This window comes from Hipposideros armiger, unplaced genomic scaffold (genome assembly GCF_001890085.2).
Source record: "Hipposideros armiger isolate ML-2016 unplaced genomic scaffold, ASM189008v1 scaffold_284, whole genome shotgun sequence".
NCBI classification, from domain to species: domain Eukaryota; kingdom Metazoa; phylum Chordata; class Mammalia; order Chiroptera; family Hipposideridae; genus Hipposideros; species Hipposideros armiger.
This window is the reverse complement of record NW_017731634.1, coordinates 1,463,523-1,475,985: the sequence shown is the minus strand read 5'-3', so window position 1 is coordinate 1,475,985 and position 12,463 is coordinate 1,463,523. Positions and strand designations below refer to the sequence as shown.

The following is a 12,463-nucleotide window of genomic DNA, read 5'->3' as shown; positions in this document are numbered from 1 at the left end:
AGGGGGAGGGGGGAGGAGGAGGAGAAGGAGGAGAAGGCAGCGACTACAACATTGTTCTAGGAAACAGGAAGCTTTTCTACCACTGGAAGCCAGCAGGAATCTGCATCGACCCCTGTGACTCCTGATGGCAGGAGCCACACAAGAGGAGGCTGAAAGGTCTGGAAAGCTCTCCGGAATCCACTGGCCAATTCAAATGCCTATAGATAGATGCCTGTGTGTCTTAGATGAAAGTTCTGGAACAAAGCTCCAGCTCTACAAAGAAGTAGTCCTCCTAGCCTTCTCCAGAACAGTCAGTATGACTGTTCCATTACTTGATATGTCCACATTCTCCACAGATATTTCGACTGTTTCTTTCTTCCAATAATGTCACACATTCAGTTTTGTAAATTACTTCTCTGATCTCAGTTCCCATTTAAATGAGTTTGTACCCCCTCATTCTATGTCCACTAAGCCAAACGCTTAACTACTTAATTTCTCTAACTATGCAGAACACCGAATGCAAACCTGAAATCAGAATTTAACCAGGGTTAAAAAATTCTAAAATCTGTTGTTCAATGCCTTACTAGATTTACGCTAAACAGGAGTTTCAAAATAATATGGCATGCCATATGGTCAAGTCCAGATAATAAAATTGGGACTATCTATTACCAAATCCACTAATGCTAAAAGCCAAAGTCCAGTAGACAGTAAGAATTTAATCTAATTTAGAGACCACATGAGCCAAATCTTTTGGGCAGAGAAAAAAACAATCCAATGAAGAAATTATAATAAATGCCAATACCGCACGCATTATCTAAAATAAAATCAATGTTATTCATTCAAGTATTAACTAAAAAGCCAGCTGCTGGTAGGTAAGTCTACAGATATCCTGAAGACCTTTCTCAAAGCTATTTGTAGAAATATAATTTTCCAATCAAACTAGTAGACAACAGACAGAAATCAAAGTCAGTAGGCATGAAAAAATTTTTCTTGAAGAGGTTTTATTCTTTAAAACAAGATAATACATTATTCTGCAGCCTTCTCACAGTCTTTTAAATCTCTTCTGAGATTAAAATTAAATCTGAGTAAACTTACTTCCAAGTCCCCCCAAAATCAGAAGTCAGTCAAGATACCAAACAAAAAGAAACCTTTATTAAGGTATCATTAAAGGACATTCTGCTTAGTACTTGTCTGTTGTCAACTCAGATATCATACAAGAGGAATCGTTTTTCTGTTTGGTGGATGTGTTCATTTAAGGTGTCAATTCAAATACAGTCAATAATATTGTAAAAACTAGCAATAGTGTCTGATGGGTACTACAGACTTACTGGGGTGATCACTTCACAAATTACATAAACGCCTAACCACTACATTGTACATCTGTAACTAATACAAGATAATCTTGAATGTGAATTGTAATTTAAAAAACTATGTAGTCACAGGATATATGTATGGTATAGAGGCAACATGGTCAATGACATTGTAATAGCTATGTGAGGTGTCAGATGGGTAGTAGACTTGTTGGGGTGATCACTTTGTAAGGCGTGTAAATGTCTAATCACTATGTTGTTTTGCACACCTGAAACTAATTTAAGAAGAGTGTCAATTCAGAGTCAAAACTTCATGGTGAACAATTTCCTCTGTAAGTACACTCCTGAACCATTCCAGTAGATGAAATGCAACCCTTACACTGGCCCCTGAGCAGGGGAGAGAGCCACCGACAAAATCATAAATCTTAACTTTGCTTTCATAAACTCTCACCTTCTAAGAAAAACTTGTAGCGCTTACAATGCCTGTGAAATCAGAGGCACCTAACTAATGGTAGGCGGGTGGACGGATATCTCAGGAAGGACAGAGGCCTGGCAATCCAGCCTCACACACAGCAGCCGAAAATCTCCCCCAGTATCCCGACAGGAGCGGCCTCTGACCCCTTCCAGTTACACCCACCTCTGGACAGCGCTAATTGTTACAGAGTTAACTCAAGCCAAAAGCTAACATCCAGCTCGGCTGCGTGGAGGTGCTCAGACCTATTTCCATGTTGGTGGCACCAGTTCTGTCCCCAGCCACACACCCAGTATTAGTAAGGAAGCAAAAAAGGAACTGCCTGTTTACTTTCTTTTTGCAATATATACCTTCCGGAAGAATCCAAAATAGACTCTATCTATCTTAAAAGAATGCAAACTAAAATGTTACTTTCAAATAAAGAACCCTCCACCCCCCACGCCCGCAAAAAGAGACTACAGCTTCAAACTAGAAAACAAAGAAGTCATCTACAAATCTTATCACTGATAACGCTCTAAGACTTTATCCAGTACCTAGAGTCGAAAGGAACTTCCCACAGAGCTAAACACTCATTTGTTTACTTATTATAAAAAGTAACCTACATATTTTTAGTTAATAAACACTCTAAGCCACTCGCAATCATCAAATACTTGAGATCACTGTTATCAGATAGGTAGCAAAATGAAAATTCAAAAAAACCCACCATACTCCCCACACCAAACCCACAGGTTAACATGTCTATATGTTTCAGCATAAACTCAGTAATGTACCTTTAACTCCCAATGTCCACCAACTCACTCCCCAAGATAAAACTCATACATGGCCGTTTTCCTTCAGGGAAACTGCTAACTGAAAAGCTTCCATAAAGAGGAATTGGGCAGATAAGGCTGCTCATTCTACTTTTCGTATGCTGTGTAATTTAAAGGACATTGGAAATGTGTCCATACCCTTTGAATCAACTATATATTCGCGAGGAAAAATATAGGATTTTCACAACTGGCTCAGCCACGGCCCGGGTGGAATTTTCAGCACCACTCCTCCCCCACCCTCACCCGCTGCCACCGAAAAGCCCGCAAGGGCCGAAGGAGGACACCCAACTCTCGTGTTGTTTCCACCCTCTTCCCCATCCTGGTCCTTCTAAAGAACGCACGCCGAGCCCAAACACCGTCGGGGCGCAGGAGACGGTCGGGGAGAGCGCGGCGTTGACAAAGGCGGCGGCGGCGGCGGACGCGCCATCTTGTCGCCAGGCCTGGACTCCCGGCCATTCATTGGGGCTGAGGGGGCGCGGGGACCCCGGCCCGGCCTTACCCTCGGGCGCCTCCCAGTCCACCTCCCTGTCCACCTGCCCCCACGCAGGATTCGCACCGCGTGAGTGACAAAACAACGAGAAAAGGCTCGCAATGGGGCTGCCTCTCACTTTTCGGTAAAAACGAAAATAGCCGAGAATCGCTGTTGTTTTGATCCTCCCAGCAGTTTTCTGCTTCTGCCTCAACACCCCCCCCCCAATGTCCACCGGCGGTCCCCTGCTGGCCAGGCCCCCGCTTCCTCATTTCATCGTCCCTCTTCTTCCTCGTGTCGTTACCAAACCCTAACTTCAAAGTCGCCAGAAAAGGGGCATCTAAAACACGACGTCCTTCCGAGCAAAGGACGAGCACCCACACCCACTGCAGAACCCGCGCTGCCTTTGTTCTCGCGGCCCCGCCGGCCCGGCGCGCGGGAGGGGCCCCGGCCTGCAGACCCCGGCCCCGCGCACAGTCCCGGGGAGGCCGGGCCGGATCCTGACCCAGGGCTCGGAACCCCGGACCCGGACCCAGAACATGGAACCAGACCCCGACTCAGGATTCAAGATTCCGGACCCCGACCCAGGGCCCGGGACACGGACCGCAGACCGCGACCCCCAACCAGGACACCAACCCCGGACCCAGGATGCTGACCGCGAACCCCAGAACTCGGACCGCAAGCCTGGACCAGGACCCCAGACCCCGGCCCAGGAGCCCGAACTCCGGACCCCAAGCCCCGGCCCCAGAGCCTGAACCCCGAACCCCGGACCTGAGACGCTAGACCGCGGACCTCTGCCCGAGCCCCGGCCCCGACCGACGCCCGCAGCGTCCCCGCCCGCGGACCCCACCCGGGCGGGGCAGGAAGACGCGTCCCGGCGCCGGGGTGGGGGCAGGGCGGACCGGGCGGGCAACCCCGGCGGGGGATGTGGGCACTGGCCGCGGGGCGGGGTCAGGGTCGGGGTCGGAACGGCGGGGGTAGGGCAGGGGCCGCCGCGCTCACCTCAGCGGTCGTCTTCCTGACGCGCCCGCACCCCGCAGCCTCAGCCGCCTCGGCCGCCGCTCCGGGAGGTGGTCGCGCTCGGGCCGCTCCGCGGGCGCTGCGGCAGGTGCGCCGGCGAGGCTCGGTCCGGTCCCGCGGCGGCTGCTCCACTCCGCGCCCGCGCCCGCCGCCGCCGCCTCCGTCAGCCCTCAGACGCCTCCAGCCATCGGGATGGGCGCGGCGGCCCCTGCCCGCAGCCTCGGGAAACCCCACGGCCGCGTCACCGCGCACGCCGCGCGCACGCACGGCCCGGCCGCGGCACCGGCGCGCGCGCTCACTCGCGCTTCCTCCCTGCGCCGGCTCTGCGCGCGAGCCACTTAAAGGGGCCGCGCCTCGCCATCGGGGACCGGCCCCAGGAGCCCACTAAGCCTGGTCTGCCTGTCTCCTGCGCAGAGCTCCGCGCCCCAGGGGCCGGTTTGGGCCTCGCGCTGGCATGGGCCTGCCCTCTGCCGATCGGCTCGGTTCTCAGTCAGGCAGATGTGAGTGGAGGCCTCAGGGCGGGAGCCAGGACCCGCCCTGCCCCGCTCTGGCACCCCGAACCCGCACACGCATACCGCACCCCGCATCTGCACTCTGCACCCCACATTTGGCACCCTCCCCCAGCACACAGCCACGCCCACGCTGACCCTCAGGCCTGTGGGTTCCAAGGAGCTGACCGATTCCAACGTCTAAGGTAGCGGCCCAGCAGGGCCCGCGCTGGATGATGTCGGCCTCCAAGACCCCGGGCTTCTGCCTGCCCGCCCAATGGACCTCCCTTCCCCCGCGGACAGGGCCAATCCTCCGAGGCACTCGGGAGGCTCCTGTGAACTCGGGCAGGTGTGGGCAGTGTGGCCTCTGGTGGTCCTGTGGGGAATGGCCACCAGAGCAGGGAGGTGTGACCACGGGGCAGAGCGTCAGGAGGGAGAGATGACCAGCCCCTGCAAATAGGGCTGACAAGTCAGCGGGGCACCTGAGGATTGAGACTCCAGCTGGGCAAGGGGGAGGTGAAGAGAGGTCTGCCATTTGCAGTCTGTAGTGTCCCTGTGCACAGAAACCTTGGGTGTCAGCAGAACAGAACCAGCCTTCTCCACCCACCGCCTCCTATCTTTGTCTTTCCTGCTAACCTCTGGCTCCCAGTTCCAACAATGCCCCACCCCAGGCCCATTTACAAGGGCCTGTAGCCCCCTCCAACCGCCTCAGTCCAAGGTCTCCCGCCCTGCCTGTGCTGCCCTTTCCAGACCAAACCCAGGCCATTCCTCCTGGCCTGCACTGCTTGGCTAAAGGAGACTGGGGAACATAGCAGCAACGCAGCTGTCCTCTTACCCAGGACCACAATCTCAAGGGACTGTCACCCCCTCTTTCCCCAGCCTGTTTCATATGTGTGTGTGTGTGTGTCTGTGTCTAGGGTGGCCCTCCACTCGCACGAAGCCCATAGCTCCCCACCAAGGCGAGGGCTGAGCCCCTGTCCCTCCTTCCCCCGCCTCCACTGGTCCTTCCTTCCAGCACACAAACATGCCCCACCATTCTTTTTTTTTTTTTTTTAAGATTTTTATTGGGGAATTGGGGGGATGGGAACAGTGCTGGGGAATTGGGGAAAGGGGAACAGGCAAGTTGCTGTCGTTTTGTTCTTCAATCTAGTTGTGGAGGACGTTGCTTCACTGGCCCAAGTTGGCACCATCATTGCGCTCTTCTCTGGCGAGGCAGATCAGTCGCCGGCATCTGGACGGCCGCTCACTGCGGCTGCTGGCCACTCACGCTGGCTGCTGGCCGCTCACACTGGCTGCTGGCCACACACGGTAGCCCATTGCAATCCACTGCCACAGGGACTGCAGCCCACGCCGTCGCCGGCGACTCATGGCAGCCCAGCTCCAGGTTGAGCTGTTGTTCAGCATCTTAGCTGTGGAGGGCAGTGTCACTGGCCCTCACATGTGGGATCCGAACCGGGGCCCTCTGGCATCCCAAGCGAGTTCTTAACCATCGCGCCACTCGGCCGGCCCCATGCCCCACCATTCTTGAAGCTCTTCTTCAATTTCTGGCACAGGACGCTCCAGGATCTTCTGAGGCCCTCCCTGTCCCAACCCTGAACTCAGCCATTTCTCCAAGGAGCTCTAGTTCCTTTCAGCAGGGGAGGGTGTTTAGGAGCCGGGATCGGGGCTCTGGGTGTGCTCACTGCTACCAGGGTGTCATTACCTCTAGTCCCTGTTAGTGGACAGAGCTAGGGAACATATATGTATGTGCAAGCACACACATGTGTGTATGTACACACACACACACACAAATGACCCCCAAGTAACATTTGGGGTTGATCACAACACCCCATCCCCTCACCCCACATGGGCTCTGACCCCATTGGGACACTGCAGGCCTCACCTCAGCAGGGAGGTCCACCATGATGAATTGAGCGAACACTGAAGGTCAACTGCTTTATTCCTGCCTAAAACTGCTGGCAGTTCTCATCACCCCCTCCCCACCCCCCACCCCACTCCCCGCCCCCAACCTACAGCTCCTCTGCTCCTTAAACCACAGGCCACCATGTTCTGAGAGAAAGGGGTGAGGAAGGAGGGGAAGGAGGAGGAAGCGGAAAGGAGAAGGGAGAAGATGTGAATGGGGGTGGGGGCAGAGCAGAGGGAAGTGGGCAGGGGTAAGCAGTCTTTGCGGAGACCTCCACGCTGCTGTGGGTATGGCCAGAGGCCTGGAGGACCTCAGGACTCCCACCCTGCCCTCCTGGGTCCTGCATGCCCACCCAAGGGCCATGGCTGGCACCAGGCTGCAGGCCTGTCCCCTCCATCATCCTGGTCAGGCTCACCCCCATCTACAACAGGGCTGCAGGGCAAAGCCACACATGAGGACACAGGACCACTGCCTACCCCAGTCGTCCAAAGTTTTCGGGTACAGCCCTGGCACCCGAGCTAATCTCTAGGTCTTCAGGGTGTGGCAGGGCCTGGCCTGGAACTTGCCCTGTGGTTGTTTATGTGTTTATTATGGGCAGGGTGTGGAGGGGAAGGCAGGAGGGAGGGACAGGGGGCTCAGATCCCCTATGCAGTCTGGGGCCCCTTCCCCTGTGGTGTGCACAGGCCGAAGGGTCCCAGGTGGCCCCTCCTCATTCCCAGGCCCATTCCCAGGCAGCTGGGCCCTCTGGCTTTGGGGACACATGCCCTGGCACTTGGTCAGCTCTCAGGAACCCACAGGAGCTTCCAGCCTAAGGCCAGCACCCTTTGGACTTCAAGGATCTGAAGGACGGTGTGGGGACTCTGCTCTCCCTACCCCGACCTCTCTTGCTCAGGGCTCCTACAGCTTTTGGCCGACACCTGCTTCCCAGGCCCCTCCTCTGTGAGGTGTGAATCAGGCCTTCAGTGGATCTGCTGCCCCAGAGAGGAGAGCTCATGCCCAGTTGGCCAGGAATCCAGGCTTCTGATTTCAAAGCCACACGCCCTCCCTCTGGAGATAAGTGGCTTAGAGATCAGCCTGTGGTCCTGAGTCCACAGCCACACCCGGTCAGCTGGGCAGCTGCAGAGCGGAGCAGAGCCCAGGATGAAGGAGATCGCTGGGTGCCTGGCTCAGGGCCAGGCCTTCGCTGAAACCCTGGGAGCGCAAATGCATAATTCACATGCCCCCCCCACGCCCGCCCATCTGCGCTTTAGCAGGAATTGGTCTGATGGGTAACTAGGTCTTTTCAAACCTGGATTATTGGAACAGTCTGAGCACATGACCAGGACCTGCGCCCACCGGGCTGAGCTCCAGGCCTGGCTTTGAAGGGTCTCGGAGCTGTGGGGGCGGCTCCCACGAGTGTGTCCTTGTCCTGTCCAGCACTATCTGTTTCTCCACCGCGTGGCCATCCTGTCTCTGCTTCAGTAAGTGAGACAGGAGGAGCCCCAGAGGACCGAGGACAGGACAAGGAAGGGAGGGAGAGGGCGCAGAATGTAGGCAATCCAGAAGACGCATTAATTAGATTTTGCCCGCTTCCAGAGTCAGGGTTTGGGGACAAAACAACGGGGTCAGGATAGAGAGGAGGCCCGCTGCTCAGTCCTGCTCTCGGCAGAGACACCGAGGGAGTGCCCAGTGGGTGTGCGTCTGCCCTGACTTGGGGCAGGTATGCTGAGGGGCATGGGGAGAGCGGGTGGACAGCTAGCTGTCTGTGGGGTGGTCAGTGGGGAGATGGCATTCGAGCAGAGCCCCTCGCATGGCAGACAGTGAGGGAGCTAGCTGTGTGGGTGCCAAGCGGAAAGGGGGCTGGTAACCTCAGAGCCCAGGGAAGGGTCAAGGCCCCGAGGTAGGAGTGGCCAGTGGGGTCACGGGTATCACGCCACCCCAGGGGACTAGCATGACAGGCAGAGTGGGCCTCATCAGCCTTGGGGAGGGTGCTGGCTGTTGTCCCCTGGCTGCCAGCAGACCTTAAAGGATCCCTGGACCCCTCTCCCTGTGCAGTGGAAGCAGCCACTTTCTCCCAGGGCATGGCTCATCCTTTGTCCCAAAGCCCCCCCACCATGCCTCTTGTGACCTGCCTTCTGAGCCTGTCACCCTCCTGGTTACCCACCTTTGGTCAAGAGGGGCACCAGAACCTGAGGGCAGTGGGGAATAAGGATGTGCCAAGTGGGAGGTGGTGGAGGGGCAAACAGGTGGGCAGTTCCATTTCAGGGGGCACGTTTCCCCCAGCCCAGACTTGGAGCAGACACCTAGGGAAGTCCCGGGTGGCCTTCCTGTCGCTCCCAGAGGGGGCTGTCCCACGTGGGCTGAGACTGCGGGCGGTGCTCAGCTCCCCATCAGCTCCAGCAAAGACCAGCGCTGCCTTCCCAGGAGAAACGTCCCAGGAGAGCCCACCTTGCCCTGGAGGGTTCCTCTTGGCGACACCTGCTCTCACTACAGAACCTGGGCTGCACTGGTGGAGATGGGAAGCCTGGCTCCATCCGATGGCTCTGGGAGCCACAGACAAACCTAAACGTGGGGCTTTTCAACGTCGTCATTCATGGAGTGAGACATCTTTCATTGAGAATACAAACCTCTCTAACAGAGAAAGATGCAACCATGAGTGGGAAAAGCAGTGTTCCCAGAAACGTGCACCCACGGCTATGCACAAAACACACACATGCGGGTTGACTCAGTTGGGACTCAGGGTAGCAGGTATCAGAAGCTTAAACCAGCTTATGTGAAAAGAGGCAATCGACTGGCAGATGCGGGGCTTCAGGCATGGCTGGTTCCAGGCGTCACAGGCTGCCGGGTCTCCCTGCTTGGCTCTGCTTCCCGGGTGGGAAATGGCTCCTGGGGTCCGCCTGCCTGTCACTCCCAGCTCGGCAGCTACAGTGCTCCAAAGCCTCTGAGGTGTCTGTATGTTGGCCCCAGGAAGGCTCTGAAAACCTTGCTCAGTTTTCATGTGGCCCTGGAGGCAGGGAATAAAGGGGCCACAGTTAGTGGTCCTGTTGGGACAATATCAGCAACTAGAGCAACGGCAAGGGCTGTCACCAGGAGGAGGGCGGCGGGACAGGCAAGAGCACAGGTATCTCCTGCCTCTTGGCTAAAAGCAGGATGCGGCCAGCAGCTGAGCTGCTTACAAACGAAGACCCTGTTGGCTGTTGGGTTCCCAGGCTCCTCCTGGCTGAGGCTGGCTGCCCCAGCCTTTGGCCTGCTCATTTCTGAAACCGGATACTGGAGGCAGAGCCAGGAGGCACAGGCTGGGCAGGCTCTGGCCTACCTGCTCTGCTCTGCCCCCAAACCCCCCCCACCACCACCACCAGTAGCCTGTGGGGGGCCTCCTGGGGTGGGGACATCAAGGGTGCCCCAAAGGGCTGTCAGTGCTCCCATCCATCCCTGCCCCCAGCCCCGTTTCCTGTCTGGGCCTGGGCGGCTCCCTTGGCAAGGAGGCCGCAATTGTTCTCCACAGGCGCTTCCCCTGCCCCAGGCAGAAGGTCCAGTCAGCCCCGGCCCGCCATGGAGGTCAGCCAGCCCTAGAGGCATCCGGTCCCCGGCTGCAGACGCTGAGAGAAAGTGTGATGCAGACACTCAGAGAGCCCTCGGGTCAGAGACGGGCACAAGAAGAACCTGACACCCACATAGAGACCAGTGAGGGGGGCCAGGCAGGCACCAGTGAGATGAAGGGACCAGGAGGCCTCAGTGCCCAGGGTGACAGGGGGCTGCAGAGGGAGCCCGGTGGGCAGGAGCCAGGGGACAATGAGGAGGGCTGCCCCAGAGACAGCCCCTCCCCCGTGCCAACCAGGCCTTGGGGCTCTGAGCTCTGGATACCCCTTCTGGGCCCCCCCACCCTGTCCCCCCCAGGCCACGCCAAGCCTCCTGTCCTCAGTGCCACCTACAGATCAGGGGTCCCTGGGTCCAGAAAGTGCACATACCCAGGTGGGCCACTCTGGGCTGGTGGGCCGCACGCCAATGCAGGGTGAGGCTTCCCCCCGAGTCCGAGCCTGAGCCCAGGCTTGATTCCCCACCAGAGCTGGGGGGCCTGCACACTGCCTCCCCTTAGTTCCCACTGCAGACGTGAGCAGGGAGTGGTAGGGTGGTGGCCATGGGGATCACGGTCACTTGTCCAGGGGAATGGGAGGGGGCTGCTTTCAGGACCACTGCCCACCCAACTCCAGCTCCCCTCATGTTCCCCTGCCAGGGCTCTGCCTGGGGGAGGGGTGCCCTGCTGTTCTGGGAACTCATCCCCCGGCTGATGGCGCCCTGGGACTCAGCTTCCCGCTGATGGCACCCTGGGACTCAGCTGCGCCAGCACCTGCAGGGTAAACAGCTTGCACCTGTGGCATCCCAGGCAGGAGAAGGGCAGGCGGTCCAGCCCCTGGGATGCCTGCTAAGGGGCCGCAGAAGGGTGCTGCCGGCAAAGCCTTCCTGAGCCCACTGCCCCATCGGGCTTGGCCAGGTAAGGGGCAGCTCAGAGATAGACCCAGAACCTGAGCCACATGCTTTGGAACTGCCCTCTCACCCCAGGAAGCTGTCCTGTGGTCATCTGATATGAAGATGCCACGTGGGGCCATTTCTAGCTGGAGGGCAGCCGTGGAGCAGCCCTCCCTGGGAGCAGGGGCGGCAGGGCACAGCCAGGACAGTGGCAAGGAGGGGCGGGCATGGATCCTCAAGGCCCCTCCCACTCCAAGGCCACTTACAGGGTGCCACAGCATGTCTGCCACACCATATGGCCATGTGGTGCCACGCCAGTCACATCTGCCACTCCATGCCCGCTGGGTGTTGACACAGTGGTGCCCCCGGCCCCTAGGGTGCCCAGCGGGAGTGACCCTTTCCTCTGGGCCTGCGTCCTGATCACTGTCCTCAATGCCCCTTGGTCTCGTCTCAGATCATAGACCCGGAGGGACTGTCCTCTCCAACAGCAAGTCCCCACCATACTGCCCCTCCCCGTGAACGGGCAGGGACCCAGCTCTGTAGCCTGAGCTCCAATGTCCCCACTCTACCCTTTGCTCAGCCCAGGGCACTCCATATCCCCCTAACCACGAGGGGCCTCTCGAGCACTCCCAGTGACTCACTGGTTCCTTACACAGGGTTCTGCCTCATCAGCTACTTTTTGTTTTCAATTGTGGTAAACTTTCCATTTAAACCCTTTTGAAGTGGACAGTTTAGTGGCATTTACATTCATGTTATTGTGCAGCCATCACTGTGGCTAGTTCCACATTTGCATCACCTTAATGGAGACCCTGTCCCCATTAAGCAGTCAGTCCCCATCCCCCAACCCAGGCACCCATCAATCTGCTTTCTGTCTCCATGAATTGGCCTGTTCTGGGTACATGTAGCACGTGACCTTGTGTGTCTGGCTTCCCACTCAGCACGATGTTTTCCACATTCGTCCGTGCGTAGTGAGTGTCAAAGCTCCTTTTTAGGGCTGAGTATTACTCCACCGTGTGGACGGACCACACTCGGTGTACCACTCATCCGTCGGTGGACATTTGGGCTCTTCCCACCTTTTGGTGACTGTGATTAGAGCTGCTACGGACGTTGGCGTACAGCTTTTGTTTGAACATGTTTTCAGTTCTTTGGGGAATTTACTTAGGAGTAGAGTTGTGGGCTCATATGGTAACTCTTTAACCTGAGGGACTGCCAGGCTGTTTCCACAGCGGCTGCACTGTTACGTCCCAGGGGCAGTCTCCACATTCTTGCCAGCACTTGATACTACCTGCCTTTTCGATTCCAGCCACCCAGTGGGTGTGAGGTGGTATCACACTGTGGTTTGGTTTGCGTTTGCCTATTGACGAGTGATGCTGAGCATCCCGTAATGGGCTTGTGGGCCATTTGTGTGTCTTCTTTGGAGGAATGTCTCCTAGGCCCTTTGCCTAGTCTTGAAATTGTTTGATGTTGTGCTTGTTGTGGCGCTGTGAGAGTTCTTTGTGTATTCCGGGTGCTCGAACCTTGTCAGAGATGTGACTTGCAAACATTCTTCTCCCATTCTGTCAGTTGT

The 12,463-nt window shown here is 56.9% G+C and overlaps 1 protein-coding gene across 2 annotated transcripts in view; it reads right to left on the bottom strand.

Moving 5' to 3' along the window:
* The window catches only part of GNB1 (G protein subunit beta 1), a 70,806-nt gene extending 66,599 nt beyond the window's left edge, over positions 1 to 4,207 (bottom strand). Inside the window, exon 1 of one of the 2 annotated variants that reach the window (XM_019658479.1) lies at positions 4,042 to 4,207. The gene's annotated coding sequence lies outside the window, so the exon portion shown is untranslated. Of the gene's footprint in view, positions 1 to 3,810; positions 3,884 to 4,041 lie in introns of those variants that run through there. The other variant, XM_019658481.1, reaches the window with a different exon arrangement.
* Between the last annotated feature and the right edge of the window lie 8,256 nt (positions 4,208 to 12,463).